This window comes from Rhinolophus sinicus, chromosome 18, assembly GCF_057876585.1.
Source record: "Rhinolophus sinicus isolate RSI-liver-muscle chromosome 18, RSI-T2T, whole genome shotgun sequence".
In the NCBI taxonomy this organism is placed as follows: domain Eukaryota; kingdom Metazoa; phylum Chordata; class Mammalia; order Chiroptera; family Rhinolophidae; genus Rhinolophus; species Rhinolophus sinicus.
This window is the reverse complement of record NC_142518.1, coordinates 41,070,910-41,085,291: the sequence shown is the minus strand read 5'-3', so window position 1 is coordinate 41,085,291 and position 14,382 is coordinate 41,070,910.

Below are 14,382 nucleotides of genomic sequence, written 5' to 3'. Positions count from 1 at the left end.
ACCAGATAAGAAATCCTAAATTTTCCAGGGGTCATTGCCTGAATCCTACTTCCTGACATCATTTCTATATCAGCCAGGATTCTGAACTGCACCAATATAAACTGACACTGGCCACCTTAAGCAAAAAGGAACTTATTGGTAGTATACCTTGGGGTAGGATACTGGGGGCATCTTAAAGAATCAACAAGAGAAGAGTGGATCAGGCTTGGAAATGGGAAGACATTAAGGGAAATGTGGAGAGCAGGCAACAGGAACCACAGTGACCTTGTAATATCAGGAAGAGTCCAGTAAACACACTGCTTTGGTACTAATGAATCTCCAATTTTTCCTTCTGTCCTTATTTCACTTGCCAAAGATTCATAGGCCTGGAATTCAGCATGTGATTTGAACAGCAGGAAGTGGATGACCACAGCATTACAGCCCCACTTAGGGGTGATTCTGAAGGACACTTGAGAAAGGAATTCGTCTCCAGGGGCAAAACTCTGACTGTTATATCTAATTGTTCATTTTTCCTAGAAGGTAAGATGACCATGGATAAGATCTGTGCTAACTGATGGTTAGCCACTAATGGTTTGGTCAGTTGGTCAGGGACCTGGAAGGATAAGATTGCAGGATTTAAGATAAGAGAGAGACCCTGGTAAGGAGTATGTTGTAGGGTAGTCTCTCGCATTTGTTTTTTTGTTGGTTTGGTTGTTTTTTGTTTGTTTGTTTGTTTGTTTGTTTGGTTCTCCTTTGTAATGCAGGTGACTGACTTAAGGTTTGGTTACTAAGGTATCCATTTCGAAGAGGCTAGATAAAGAGCCAGGACTAAATAAAGAAATAGACTCCCTTGTTTTAGAGATCTTGATTGATTTAAATTACTGACCATTTGGGCTACTTTGTTTTTATCCTCTTTCTGAACATTAAGTTCCCACTCTGTAGTTTAAATTCACCAATAAAAAGTGAGCTGAGCTTGCAAAACCCTAGGCCCCCACCCTGAACCGTAATAAAGGCAACACCCCAGGATCCTTCTCTCTCTCTCTCCCCTCTCCCCACCCCATGACTTTGCACTGTGTGGCCCCAGGTGTGCTGTGTCATTTCCAGGTCTTATAATTAATAAGCCTGTATCTTTTTGAAGTTTCCTAATGGTTATTGCTGAAGGATGTCTTGTAATCGCAAGAACCACACGGGCCAGTCCAGCCACAAACACTTATTATTGATAGGCTGAGACCAGTACAAAACATATGTGAAAGTGGTTCTAGAAAATGAAACAGAATGTGTACATTCCTTAGCTTGTGTCATAATAAATTATGTTTATGTGACTAAGTTCCAGCCTATGAGATGAAAAAGAATGTAGTACTTCTAGGAAGTGATTTCAAAGGGGGGGCCTCACAGTCCTACCCTTCCTCATTCCTGCTAGTTGAATGTTGGTAAGATGGTTAAAACTCCAGGAGACATCTTGGAGCATGAGGAAGAAGGCCACACTCTAGGGATGGCAAAACCTAGAACCTGAGGGAGGCTGGGTCCCTGTGGGGTTCATGGAGCCATCCCTACCTCCTCGACTGGTTACCTCCAGATTTCTGTTACATGAAATAGACATGAACTTCTGTTTTCTAAAGCAAGTAATTCTGTGTGTTTTATGCTTTTGAACCTGATCCTAATTGATACACCAGATATAGAACCCTGGTCAACTAACATGCTGTTAGGAGGAAAGGTAAACATGGAATGAGCAATGGAGGGTTGAACCCATAAATTCTAGCTAAACTTTCCTGACCAGTTGCCAACACAAGGACTTAGCCTCCATGTATATTTTCATGTTTGCTGCTGAAGAGTCTAACTTTGAATGATTATTCATCATGTTCCCTTTCTTCTTTTCTCTTATAAAAATAGGAGTTATCATAATTTAAAAAACTATTCTTCCTTTCCCCCCTCTACTGTTGGTGTTGTCTAAACTTATTATTTGAAAAATACAGTGTCAGGACTGAAATTAGGCTCAGTGAGAAATGATGTCTCTGAGATCATGGACATCAGGAAGTCATAGCCTGCCTTTGGATGCTGCTGGATGCGGAAACTGAACCTCAGTTTGGCCTATCTCCTGTTGAAAAAGGTATGCGTGTGCTTGTAGTTATATACATTATGGTTGGATGTATTACAGGCTGTGTAATACATTGGAAGAGTGATCTAAAGATGTGTCCTGGGCAGCAAAGGAGTGGCATTTAGAAGACAGCTAGCTGCTCTTCTCCAGGATTGGTTACCTACTTACCCAGAGTGGGTGGGTGCACCAGCTGGGATAAACCTGTTGAATAGCACTGAACCCCAGACACCATTAATTGGTCCAGGGTTGGATTCCTGGCTCACACTAGGAAAATCAAGTTGTGTTCAGAATGTAAAATTTCGTACGGAGACTGGCATTTGGGATGTAAGGCATTAATTGTAGGATTCTGGGGAAAAATGTCCATGAATTTGCATTGTTGATCTGCTCAGTGTTTACCTGGTCCCCACCTTTCATAGAATCTGGTTGCTCAACTCCCCTTCAGAATCTTTTGGAAACGTCAAAATCTTCCCAATTAATGTCTCTTTGTTCTTAAACTTTCTTGAGTTGCCTTTAACACAACCAAAAGGAAGATGAGGGGAATGGTGGTGGCTGGGTGCAGCACTGAAAGTCCAGAGGCTGAAATAAAATGGACTAGTTGAGGGATGAGTATACTGTGGAAGTGGAGTGTGGGAAACTCCTGGGTAACGGGGACGATGGGTATTGGGTATATTAGGTGGGACCAGGGGCCAGAAGGCACCTCAAGATCATGGTTTCAGATGATTAGTTAGAAAGCTGTTGCTCTCTACTCCTCTCAGCTGGCTTACTCAGAGCTGGAATTTCAGCTTCCCTCATCAAGGTGATTAGGCAGGATTCTTTAGTTGCATAGTGACAGAAACCCAGCTTGAACTCTCCTAAGCAAAAAATAATTATTGGCTCACTGAGTACAAGAAATAATCAAACCTGAACAATCAAATTACAGGAAATGCAAGATGGTGCAGGGCCTTAGGAACAAGAGAACCAGGATTTAAAATGCTGTGAGAACTCAGGATTCTTGGTGTTATGCAACAAAATTTGATGCTGGCTAACTCAAACACAAAAGGAACTTATTGTACAAATACTGATTCAACTCTGGCTAAAAGTAATAACCACAGCTACCCAGATTATGAGCACTTAACACATGTAACTGGTTTTTTTAATGGGATGAACTTAGTGTGGGGGGCAGGGTAGGGTGCAGTAGAAAATCTTTAATGTTTCTCCCACTTTTCTCATTAAACATTCTGTAATGTATAATTTCTCCATTCTCAGCAGCATCTTACACTGATATCAGTTTTCTATCAATTTCATGTTAAAAAATATGGTCTTATTTTCAGATATTTGAAAAGTGCACACGAAGTACTTAGAATTTTAAAAAGGGTAGTCCATTTTAAGTAAAGGCTTCAACTTGTCATCAATATAAAATTTCCTTTCTGTCACTCAAATCAGGATTGTCCCTAGCTCCATGGCCAGCAGAAGCAAACACAAACTTCTCTGGAAAGGGCTCTCCACAGGACTCCCACAAGGCCCTACAAAATAGAAGCTCAAATTCTAAAATCACAAAACACAAGAAGAAACAATCTCCCATGACCAAAAGTCAACAGAAACAACAAACAGCATAATTAGAACCATCAGAATTTCAGCTAATAGAATGATCACACAGAGACTAAGACATAGTATGTTTAAGTAAGAGACATAAAAGAAGGGGACTTCTCTGTGCAAGCCAGTCGTCTTCTTTCCTAGGGCTTGAGCAACACTGCAGTGAACACTTTTCTACAGACCTCCTAGACACATGTTCAAGAGATTCCCTAGGACAGTGTTTTGCTAACTTTTTTGACCGAGACCCCAGAAAGAAATACGTTTTGTACTGTGCCCTGGAAAACACCAGCATGCATACACATACTTACACACATATAAGCACACTCATGTATATGCAAATGAAACAAAGTGTTTATAAAACAGTACTTACCCTTACTACGTGCAATGCAATTTGGTATTTTCTATTCTGTTTTCTTCTAGTTCGTTTGTTTAATGGTAGTCACAACCCACTGTTAAATTTCACAACACATTCATTGCCAGCAATTTGAAAAAACATTGCACTATGATAAACACTTAAAAGTGGAACTTGCTGGATCACAGATCAAGGGCACCTTTGACTTTACTAGGTTATTCTAAACATCTACCTAAATTCTACTCACTGAAATGATTGTGCCTATACTCCATATTCTCATGAACACTCTTATGACCTAGAGCTCAACATTTTGCCATTCTCTTCAGTATGAAATTGTCTATGAAGGAGAATAGAAAAGTAGTCGAGTAGCAGGAGGCAGATGTCGAGTCAAGTGAGAGGTTCCCCCCCCCTTTCTTTAGATGGGACCTACTAGAACCATGTTTAAATGCTTATGTTAATGACCCAGAAGGGAGAGAGAGAGAGATGAATGAGTCTGAAAAGTATATATTTGGGGTGGGGTGGGGGTGGAGTGGGGGGAGTGATATGTTAAAGTGCTAGAGAAGATGAGAGATGAGATCCAAAGTACGAGTGAAGGGATAAGAGGAGAGCTATTTTCTCCCTTGTAACAGGAGGAAGAAGTTCAGTGCAGAATTAACACAGGTTTAAAGATGAGTTGGTGGAAAGATGAGGGTTTTGTTTCGGAGCAGACACGGTGTCTGTGCTCAGGACCTTCCAGTCCAGCAGGAAAACAGAATAAGTAATTAGAAGTTATACGTCCTTAAAGGGAACATGGTGCTGTGGTCGCACTCAGTGAGGGCTTTGACTGAGTCCATGGAAACCCGCTAAGACAATGACATCTGAACGATAAGGAGGAGTTACTAAGGCAAAGACTGGGAGAAAACTGTACTAGGCTGAGGGAATGATATATAATATATAATGTTAGAATAATCTATATATTATACAATGATATATTACATAGAATATAGGATATAATTATACAATAAATACATTACATATGTAATTATACATATATATACACATACACACACATATATATGTATTTATATTTCTGACATGATAAAGAGCTTAAAACAATTGAGAAAGTAAAAGAAAGCCAGTACTGCCAGTCTAAAGAGTGAGGAGGACCAAGGTTGAAATGAAGCTAGAGAGGTAGGCATGGTTCACATCACTTGAGGTCTCATGGGTCGTGTAAGGACCCATGGACTTAAGTCTTGGACTTAAGTCTAAGTTAAGGGGGAAACTGTTAGAGAATATTAAGCAAGGCGACAAACTTGATCGCATGTGTTTCTTTAAAAACATCACCATTGCTGGCTTTGGAGAATGTATTGGAGATGAGCCAGAGGAGACGTGGCGGGAACCATTTTCAGTAGTCCAGTCAATACCGTGTTTCCCTGAAAATAAGACCTAGCCGGATCATCAGCTCTAATGCGTCTTTTGGAGCAAAAATTAATATAAGACCGGGTCTTATATTATATCATGTTAGATAAGACCCGGTCCTATAATAAAATAAGACCGGGTCTTATATTAATTTTTGCTCCAAAAGACGCATTAGAGCAGATGGTCCGGCTAGGTCTTATTTTCGGGGAAACAACGGTAGATGCTGCTGAGTTGGGCTGGAGTGGTGGCAGCAGATATGAAAAAAATGAAGAGATACTTAAGAGAGAGAATCGAAAATGTTTGGTGATGGAATGTTGGGGTGTGGCGGTCGGGGGCAAGATTCAAGGGAATCTCGTGTGTTTTTTACTTATAAGGACAGCTCGGTAGATGGGTAAAAATTGCTAAGGTAGAAGAGACTGGAAGAAAGAGAATCAAGTTCAGTGGTGAGGATCACGAGTTCACTTATGTTCATTTTGAGGTGTGTGCAATAAACGTGTCACGGTTAGAAATTCTTCTGGCTGCTGATACCAATGTAGACGCCAACAGAATACCCAGTTAGGGGTAGTTTAAACAAAAGGGGCTTAAACTTTCACAAAGCCACAGGTCTAGATGAAGGTGGCTGTTGGGTTGGTTCAGTGATTTAAAAGGTCAATGCTGACATCCACATAATTCTCTTGGCTTTTTTCCCCTCATGCTTACAAGTGCTGTTCAATGCATCCAAGGCCACGGCAGGAAGAAAGGAAAAGCAGGAGAAGGTGTTCTTCCCTCGCGGCTTTGTCATTTTGTTAGAAAGGGAAGCTTCTCCGTAGTAGAATCCCTCTTGTATCACATTAGCCTCCCTTGGGTGCCCACCCTTGGGTCAATCAGGAACTAAGAGGATTTTGAACACTATCGCTCATTTAGATCAGTTCTCACTTCCTCCATGAAATCAAGGAATCGCTGTGAAATACCAGCCTGGGAAAGGTTGGGCAGGAAATCGTTGTTGGGTAGGCCAAGGACCGTGATAGCCACAACATAGAAAGGGGGATGCCCATGACTCTTTTGGTTGTATTGACCTAGAGAGCAAAAGAGAAATCCAGACGAAATATAAATTACGCTGTCAGCTGCCAGGGAACAACATGGTGGCAGAAAGCCAAATCACAGAATTTCCCTCCTCCAACGTCTGCTAAAATGAACGCAAAAGAAAAAGTAGTAAACCCAGCAAAAGGCACACCAAGCCACAACAAAACAAGGAAGGAACCTCATCTCATCAATTTGAAAAGTGGTAGAGCCCAGACCTCCCAGCGACTATTCACCACCACCACTATGGCCACCAATGTGTGAACCCTTACGGTACAGAGAGATGGACAGCTAGACACACATCTTACAGTGCAATCCTGAGAAAGGCACAACACGTTTTCAGATAAGGTAAGGCTGAGGGTGGGAGAATTCATCCACCCCATATCAGAGAGAATAACGGACTGAACACGGCTTTCCATTTAAGTGTGAGCCAGATGAAAAAAAGGCGGGCTATTATGCAAACATACTGAAGCAAAAAAGTAAACAGGAACATAATATGCAAAGACAGGTTTAAAACCTAGTTTGAAGGAAATCACAACCCAAGGGACAGAAGAAAATTGCTCGCTAGTGCATCTTCTTGCCAAAGAACTTAATAACAACATTTTCTCATGCATTGGGAGGTGTCTGAAATGATGTTCACTCGATGTTAATGATGGCTGTTTTGGAGTGTGGCGTTTTAAGGCGATTTTTTGCTTTCTTCTTTGTGCTTTTCTGTATTGCTTGAATTTCTTACAATGAGATTTTTTTTTTATCAGCATGCAGGTTGTACTTAGATCTATACGGGTGTGAGAGATTTCTTAGAAAGAAAGCATAGAAAAAAGAAAGAAGAAGAGCATTAGATAATTATTTCAAGAATTATCTTAGGTAAAAGTTGCAGGTATATATGGATGGATGTAGATAACATTATGCTAAGTGAAATAAGTCAGACAGAAAAAGACAAATACCACATGAGTTCACTTATATGTGGAATCTAAAGAATAGAATAAATGAACGAACTAATCAGAAACAGTCTCAGAGATATAGAGGAAAAACTGAGGGTTGCTAGGTTGGGGGGGATGAGGGAGAAGGTAAGGGGATTAGAAAGCACAATCGGTAACCACAAGATTGCCACGGGGATACGAAAGTCAGTTTTAAGAATATAATCAATAAGATTGTAAAGATTTTATAGGGTATCCGATGGACACTTGTCTCATTAGGGAGACCACTTCAGGAACGGTGTAGATGCCTGATCACTGCACTGCACACCTGAAGCTGAAGCTGAATAATAATGAATGTCAACTATAATTTATATATATGTGTATATATATGAAAAGGAGCATATATAAGAAAAGGAGCACAGCATAAGGAATAGACACAGTGGAAATGTAACCGCTGTATGCGATGTCAGAGGGGTAGTAGATTTGAGGAGGGGGGTTATTACTTTGTGAGTGATATAAATGATAAATGTCTAACTATTACATTGTTTTGTACACCTGAAACTAATAATAAAATAAAATAAAATAAATAATGGTTGCTTATCACACACGCAAAAAAGTTGTATGTATTAACAGTTTTGGCAAAATGGCAGGAATGCGTTTTGAGAAAGTTAAGGGGAAGTGTTAAAAATGGGAGAGAGTAATCAACTCTGTGTTAAATGCTATTGAGAGGTTAATGAGATGAGGACTTCGTGGCCATTGAGCTCAGTAGGTTTTGGTATTGATCTGACTGAGAGCACGTTTAGGAGTGACTGAGATTCAAACCAGACTGAAGGAGCCTGAAAAGTGCATGAATAATGAGGACGTGCAGTGTCAGATACACTGCTCTCTCAATACACTTAAGTTGAAAATACAACAGCCCAACGGGATAATAATACTTCAAGATATGAAAATGCCGGAAGGACAAATAAATTACAGGTGGTGTGTGACGTTTAGATCAGAGGAGGGAAGAAGGCAGGTTTAGTAAGTACAAACAGAGGAAGTCTTCTAGATTTAGTGGTGGAAAGGTGAATTTGTTCCTAGCTGAGAGCTTCTATTTTCTCTGTGAAGGAGAAGACAAGGTCTTTTGCTGAGTGTCAGGGGTTAGGAGGGGGAATGAGTGATTTGATGATAATGGAGGAGTAAATTAAAAAGAGAAATATGATAAGATCCCTGGGCAGTTTAAAGGGTTCCTTTAAAATGGTTTCACCATTTATTTAGAGTGCTACCAATGTGCCACATTATGTGAGTTTCTGTAGCTGTGGTTGGCAGCCAAGTGCAAGCAGGGAGGGGATATAGTCATCATTGATTGGGATTTGTCTAATGGTTACAAAGAAATATTAATGAAGAATGGGATTTGGGGTTATTTGCAAGACAGTCATTGAAAACATGATCCACAGCAGATACCAAGATGGCGTAGGAGGTAAACACTGTGCTTACCTTCTCTCACGACTACATCAAAATTACAACTAAACTACAAAACAACCATCATTGGGAATCGCCTAAAATCTTACTGAACCGAAGCCTTACAACTAAAGATGTGCAGAAGAAGCCATCTCCAAACTGGTAAGAGGTGCGGAGATGTGGAATGGGTTTGTCCCACACCCATGTGTGACCATTAAAGATCAGGAGGGGTATTTAGGCTGTGGAGGTTCCCCCCCACCCCTGAGAGGAGTGAGAGGTCCCAGCCCCATTCCAGCCCAGGGTTCCAGTGCCGAGGAGAGAAGTTCCCATAATTTCTGGTTGTGAAAACCAGCAGAGATTGTGACTGAGTGAGATGGAGGGTGGCTGCACTCACAGGCGCTCCTCTTACAGGGGCTGCATGCGGACTTAACCCACCAACAGAATCACTTGCTCTGAGCTCCAGCGCTGGGGAAGCAGCTGTAAAGGCAGCAGGGACATATGGTGGGGAACTGAGTTGTCTGGCTTGGGACGGGGGCTGGAGAGGCGGCTTTCTCCTGGATGGAGAAGCTGGTAGAGGCCACTGTTTTTTTGTTGAGCCTTCCCTCTTCCTGGTGTGGGATCACAGGCGACTGCCATATCTGAGTCTCTGCCGTTCATTTGCCATGCCCAGGTGATTCGAGACCCAGCCCCACCCAACTTTCAGGCACACCCAAGCCGCTTCCAGTGGCCTTTGCATACAAACTACCTGACCTAGCTCAAGCTGCAGACCTTCCTAGGGTCTCTCAAATGTTCGTGGAACCCAGAGAAGCATCATCTGGCTTGAGCGTGTCCTGTACCTCTGGCTGAGTAGCCCTAAGCTGGCACTAGTGGCAGCCGCCTTGAGTCACAGCTTGGCCTCTTAAGGTGCTTCAGAGTACAGCACAGGTGGCAGCCATCTATGGATTTCTTTCTGGCTCTCACTGGGTGGCCCCGCTGGTGGGGCACGGGCTGTGGCTGAACTTGACCTACAGCAGATCTCCTCCAAAGTAGTCCTGGGGCTGGCACCCCCAGTAGCCAGCTTCAAAACAAGCTGGAGCATCACCCAGCCACCTGCAAGTATGACACACTCAAGGGGCAGATTGGGCAGGTACCAGAGTCCTGCTGAGGCAGATTCTGCTCTTTAAGGTCAGCCCCTGCACAACAACTCTTCCAATGTACTGAGGCCAGTCCTCACAACAAGTGAGCCCAAGGGTCAGTCCCTCCCATTGATGTGCAATTATCAACCAAGGCTCAACTACAACAGGAGGGCACACATAACCCACACAAGGGATGCACCTGGAGTGCATGGCTCAGGTGACCAGAAAGATTGAGCCACTGGGCCCCACAGCACACCTACTACATAAGGCCATTCTACTAAGACTGGAAGACATAGCAGCCCTACCTGATACATAGAAACAAACACAGAGAAGCAGCCAAAATGGGGAGACAAAGAAACATGCCTTAAATAAAAGAACAGAACAAAGCTCCAGAAAAATAACTAAACAAAATGGAGACAAGCGATCTATCAGACACAGAGCTCCAAACACTGGTTATAAGGATGCTCACTGATCTCAGGGAGAACTTTAACAAAGAGATAGGAAGCATAAAAATGGAGATAGAAAACATAAAAAAGAACCAGTCAGAAATAAAGAATATAATAACTAAAATGAAAAATGTAGTACAGGGAATCAATAGTAGATTAGATGAAGCAGAGGATCGAACCAGCAATGTAGAAAATAAGGTAGCAGAAAACACCCAACCAGAACAGCAAAAAGAAAAAAAAATACTGAAAACTGAGGAGAGTTTAAGGGGCCTCAGGGACAATATCAAGCACACCAACATTCACATTATAGGGCTAGCAGAAGGAGAAGAGAGAGAGCAAGAAATTGGAAACCTATTTGAAAGAGTAATGACAGAAAACTTCTCTAACCTGGTGAAGAAAATGGACATACAAGACCAGGAAGTGCGGAGCATCCCAAACAAAATGAACCCAAAGAGGCCAACACCAAGACACATCATAATTAAAATACCGAAGGTTAAAGACAAAGAGAGAATCTTAAAAGCAGCAAGAGAAAAGCAGTTAGTTACAATGGAGCCCCCATAAGAATGTCAGCTGATTTCTCAAGAGAAACTTTGCAGGCCAGAGGGATTGGCAGTAAATATTCAAAATGGTGAAAAGCAAGGACCTACAACCAAGGTTATTCTATGCAGCAAAGCTATCATTTAGAATTGAAGAACAGATAAAGAGCTTCCCAGAGAAGAAAAAGCTAAAGGAGTTCATTGTCACCAAACCAGTAGTACAAGGAATCTGAGAGGGACTTCTTTAAGATGGGAGGGAGGTTAGTGGTGGGTGAAAAAGGAAAGGGATCAAGAAGTACAAGTTGGTTGTTACACAGTGGTCATGGGGATGTAGGGTATAGCCTAAGGAATATACTCAATAATATTGTAATAATTAGGTATAGTGCCAGACAGGTACTAGATCTGTCAGGGTGATAGATGGGAGTGGGGTTAGGGGCAGGGTGAAAAAGGTGAAGGTATTAAGAAATACAAATTGGTAGTCACAAAATAGTCACGGGGATGTAAAGTCTAGGGAATATAGTCAGTAATATGGTAAAAACTATGTATAGTGCTAGGTGGTACTAGTTAGAGAGGTCACTTCCTAATTTCTAACCACTGTGCTGTACACTTGAAACTAAGATAAAATAATATTGAATGTCAACTCTAATTGAAAATTTTATAAATGGGGGGACAAGATCAATAATATTGTGATAGTGTGGTACAGTGTCAGATGGTTGCTGGACTTATCATGGTGATCACTTCCTTAGCATAGGGACTATAATCAATAATGTGGTAATAACACTGTATAGAGCTAGATGGGTACTGTTGAATAACTATGAGGTACACTTGAATATAATATTGTATGTTAGCTGTATTTTAATAAAAAAAATCTTTAAACAAAAGAAAACATGAACCATGGATTCTAATTTGGATAGTGGATAAAAGGGACACAGGAGATAAGGAAAAGCAAAGGAGAAAGTAAATGCATCGGTTCTCTAAATCATGATGAAGTCTAAAAGGTGGGGTGAAAGTAGTTGAGTGTCAAAGTCTAAGGAGAGAAGGCTTTGATCAGAGTAGGATACTTAAATAAGAGTTTCTGAAGTTGATAAATTTCTCTTTATGAAAAAAATGTGATTGTAGGCATAAAGAACTGAGATGAGTGGAGGAAAAGGACATTAGAGATGAGGTCATAGAAAGGAGATCAGGTTGTTGAACAGGTTGAATATTGAATTTATGCATGATGATGGCAGGAGTTGAGATGATGAAATTGTGAGTCAAGTGCCAAGGTTATCAATGTATGAAGAAATGTGTTTAACAGGTTTGTAGGTGACAGTGGTGAACAGTGGTAGAGCCAAACGGTAGAAGCCATGGCCCTTTTTATGACAGAGAGGGCGTATTGGTTGACAGAAGCACTGTGGAGTCATAATCATACCATCATTATGTCTCCTCCCTGCTTTCCGTGAGGAGTATGAGAATAAGCAGCCTTACTGCAGGGGGCTGCTATAGAAGTAGGGTGACTGGGGATAGCTAGGTTTGAGTTGAAGCAAGAAAAGAAAAAAATATTCAGAGAAGTTGAGAATGTAAGAGAGTCTGTGCATCACAGAGCAGAAGTTCCAGGGAGCATGTTGTAAGAATCTGAGAGAGCAAGGAGAGGGGGTAGAGTGCAGTACATGAAGGGAGAAAAATCAAGAGCGTTAGGGATTTGCAACAACATGGATGGACCTAGAGATTATGCTAAGTGAAATAAGTCAGACTGAGAAAGACAAATACCATATGATCTCATTTATAGGTGGAATCTAAAGAACAGAATAAACGAGCAAACTAAACAGAAATAGACTCAGAGATACAGAGAAAAAATTGATAATTGCTAGATGGGAGGGGGTGGGGATGGGGGGGAAGGTGAAGGGAATAGAAAGTGCAAATTAGTAGTCATAATATACTCACAGGGATATGAAATACAGTACGGGGAATATAATCAATAATGTTGTAAAGATTGTGTAGGGTGCCAGGTGGGCACAGGACTTATCAGAGGGATCACTTCATAGACTGTGTAGATGCCTGACCACTGCACTATACACCTGAAGCTGAAGTAGAATAATATTGAATGTCAAATATATATATATATATATATATATATATATATATATATATATATATATATATATATATATATATATATATATATCTCCACAGGATGTAAAGTTCAGCATAGGGAATATAGTCAATGGTGTTGTAACAGCTATATACAATGTTACAGGGGTAGTAGATTGTGGGGTTATCACTTTGTGAGGGGTGTAAATGTCTATTACATTGCTTTGTACACCTGAAACATAATAAAACAAGAGTGTTACAGAGAGAGGAAAATGAGAAAATGTATTGATCTGGCAGTGACAAGGAAAATAGGGATTGGAGAGGCAGGATGGAATGAGCGAGGTCACTAGATTGTCAAGATAATAAATCCTGACCATAGGTTAATGGACACTACCACTGTCAGAATTCTGTGGCAGACTAGTTGAGAGACTCCAAAGCCAGTATAATGGAAGTTTCTGGTCCTAGAAACTTCAAGGACCCTCATGCAGTGGTGTTGCCTAGTGCCCTGGGTGTGGGGTAGTGGAGAGGATGCTGCATGGTCAGGTGCAGCATCTATACTGATGGAGTGCTTCTGTGGATGAGGATCAGTGTTGGCAAGTGCATGGGCCTGGGAGTTGGGTATGGGGATAAGTGTAGTGGAAGAAATGCTACAAGATGTTAATTTAGGTTCAGAGAGTTTAAATAACTTGCGAAGGATACAACTGGCAAGTGGAAGAGCTGAGACTCAAAATAAGATCTGTGCCTAATAATCTATAATTATTTCAAAATAAAAAGTTTTTTAAAGGTTAAATAAATCAGATCCATGTAATTCTGAACCACTGCACTGACTTTTCAGACAAAAAGGGATACCTACAAAAGAAAGAGTATCAAACTAATTTCAGTGGTTTCATTCCCAAATCTTAATGCTAGAAGATAATGGAGCAATTTCTGGCATTAGCTTACAGACAAGATTCTTCCAAAACAAAATCAACATTGACAGATCACCAACAGGAATTGTATCACCACCAGAAAAACCCCAAGCCTTGAGACCAAGGGCTTGTATATGACTTAACCCAGCATGGGAGGGAGCCCTAGCTCCTCTGGAAATCCGCAGGCTCCAGGAGAAAGATGCCAGCCCCAGCCAGATATGGGCTGATGTAGCCATACAATTCTCTGGGGTCAATCATCCCTAGTGTTCCTCCCAGGATTGTCCCTGAAGGACAAGTACGGGGGAAATCTGCCAGGGGTGGAACCTAGGGTAGCCAGATTTGCTGAGAAGAAACTTGTTTCCTTTCCAAGTGATGACCATGAGATTCACTGCCGTGTCACTTATGAGCCCTGCTGAATGCAATATATGTACTGAACAGATGATGCTGAACTAAAGATCTCTTCTTTCTTTTTTGAATTAGAAGTTTTGTTGTGGT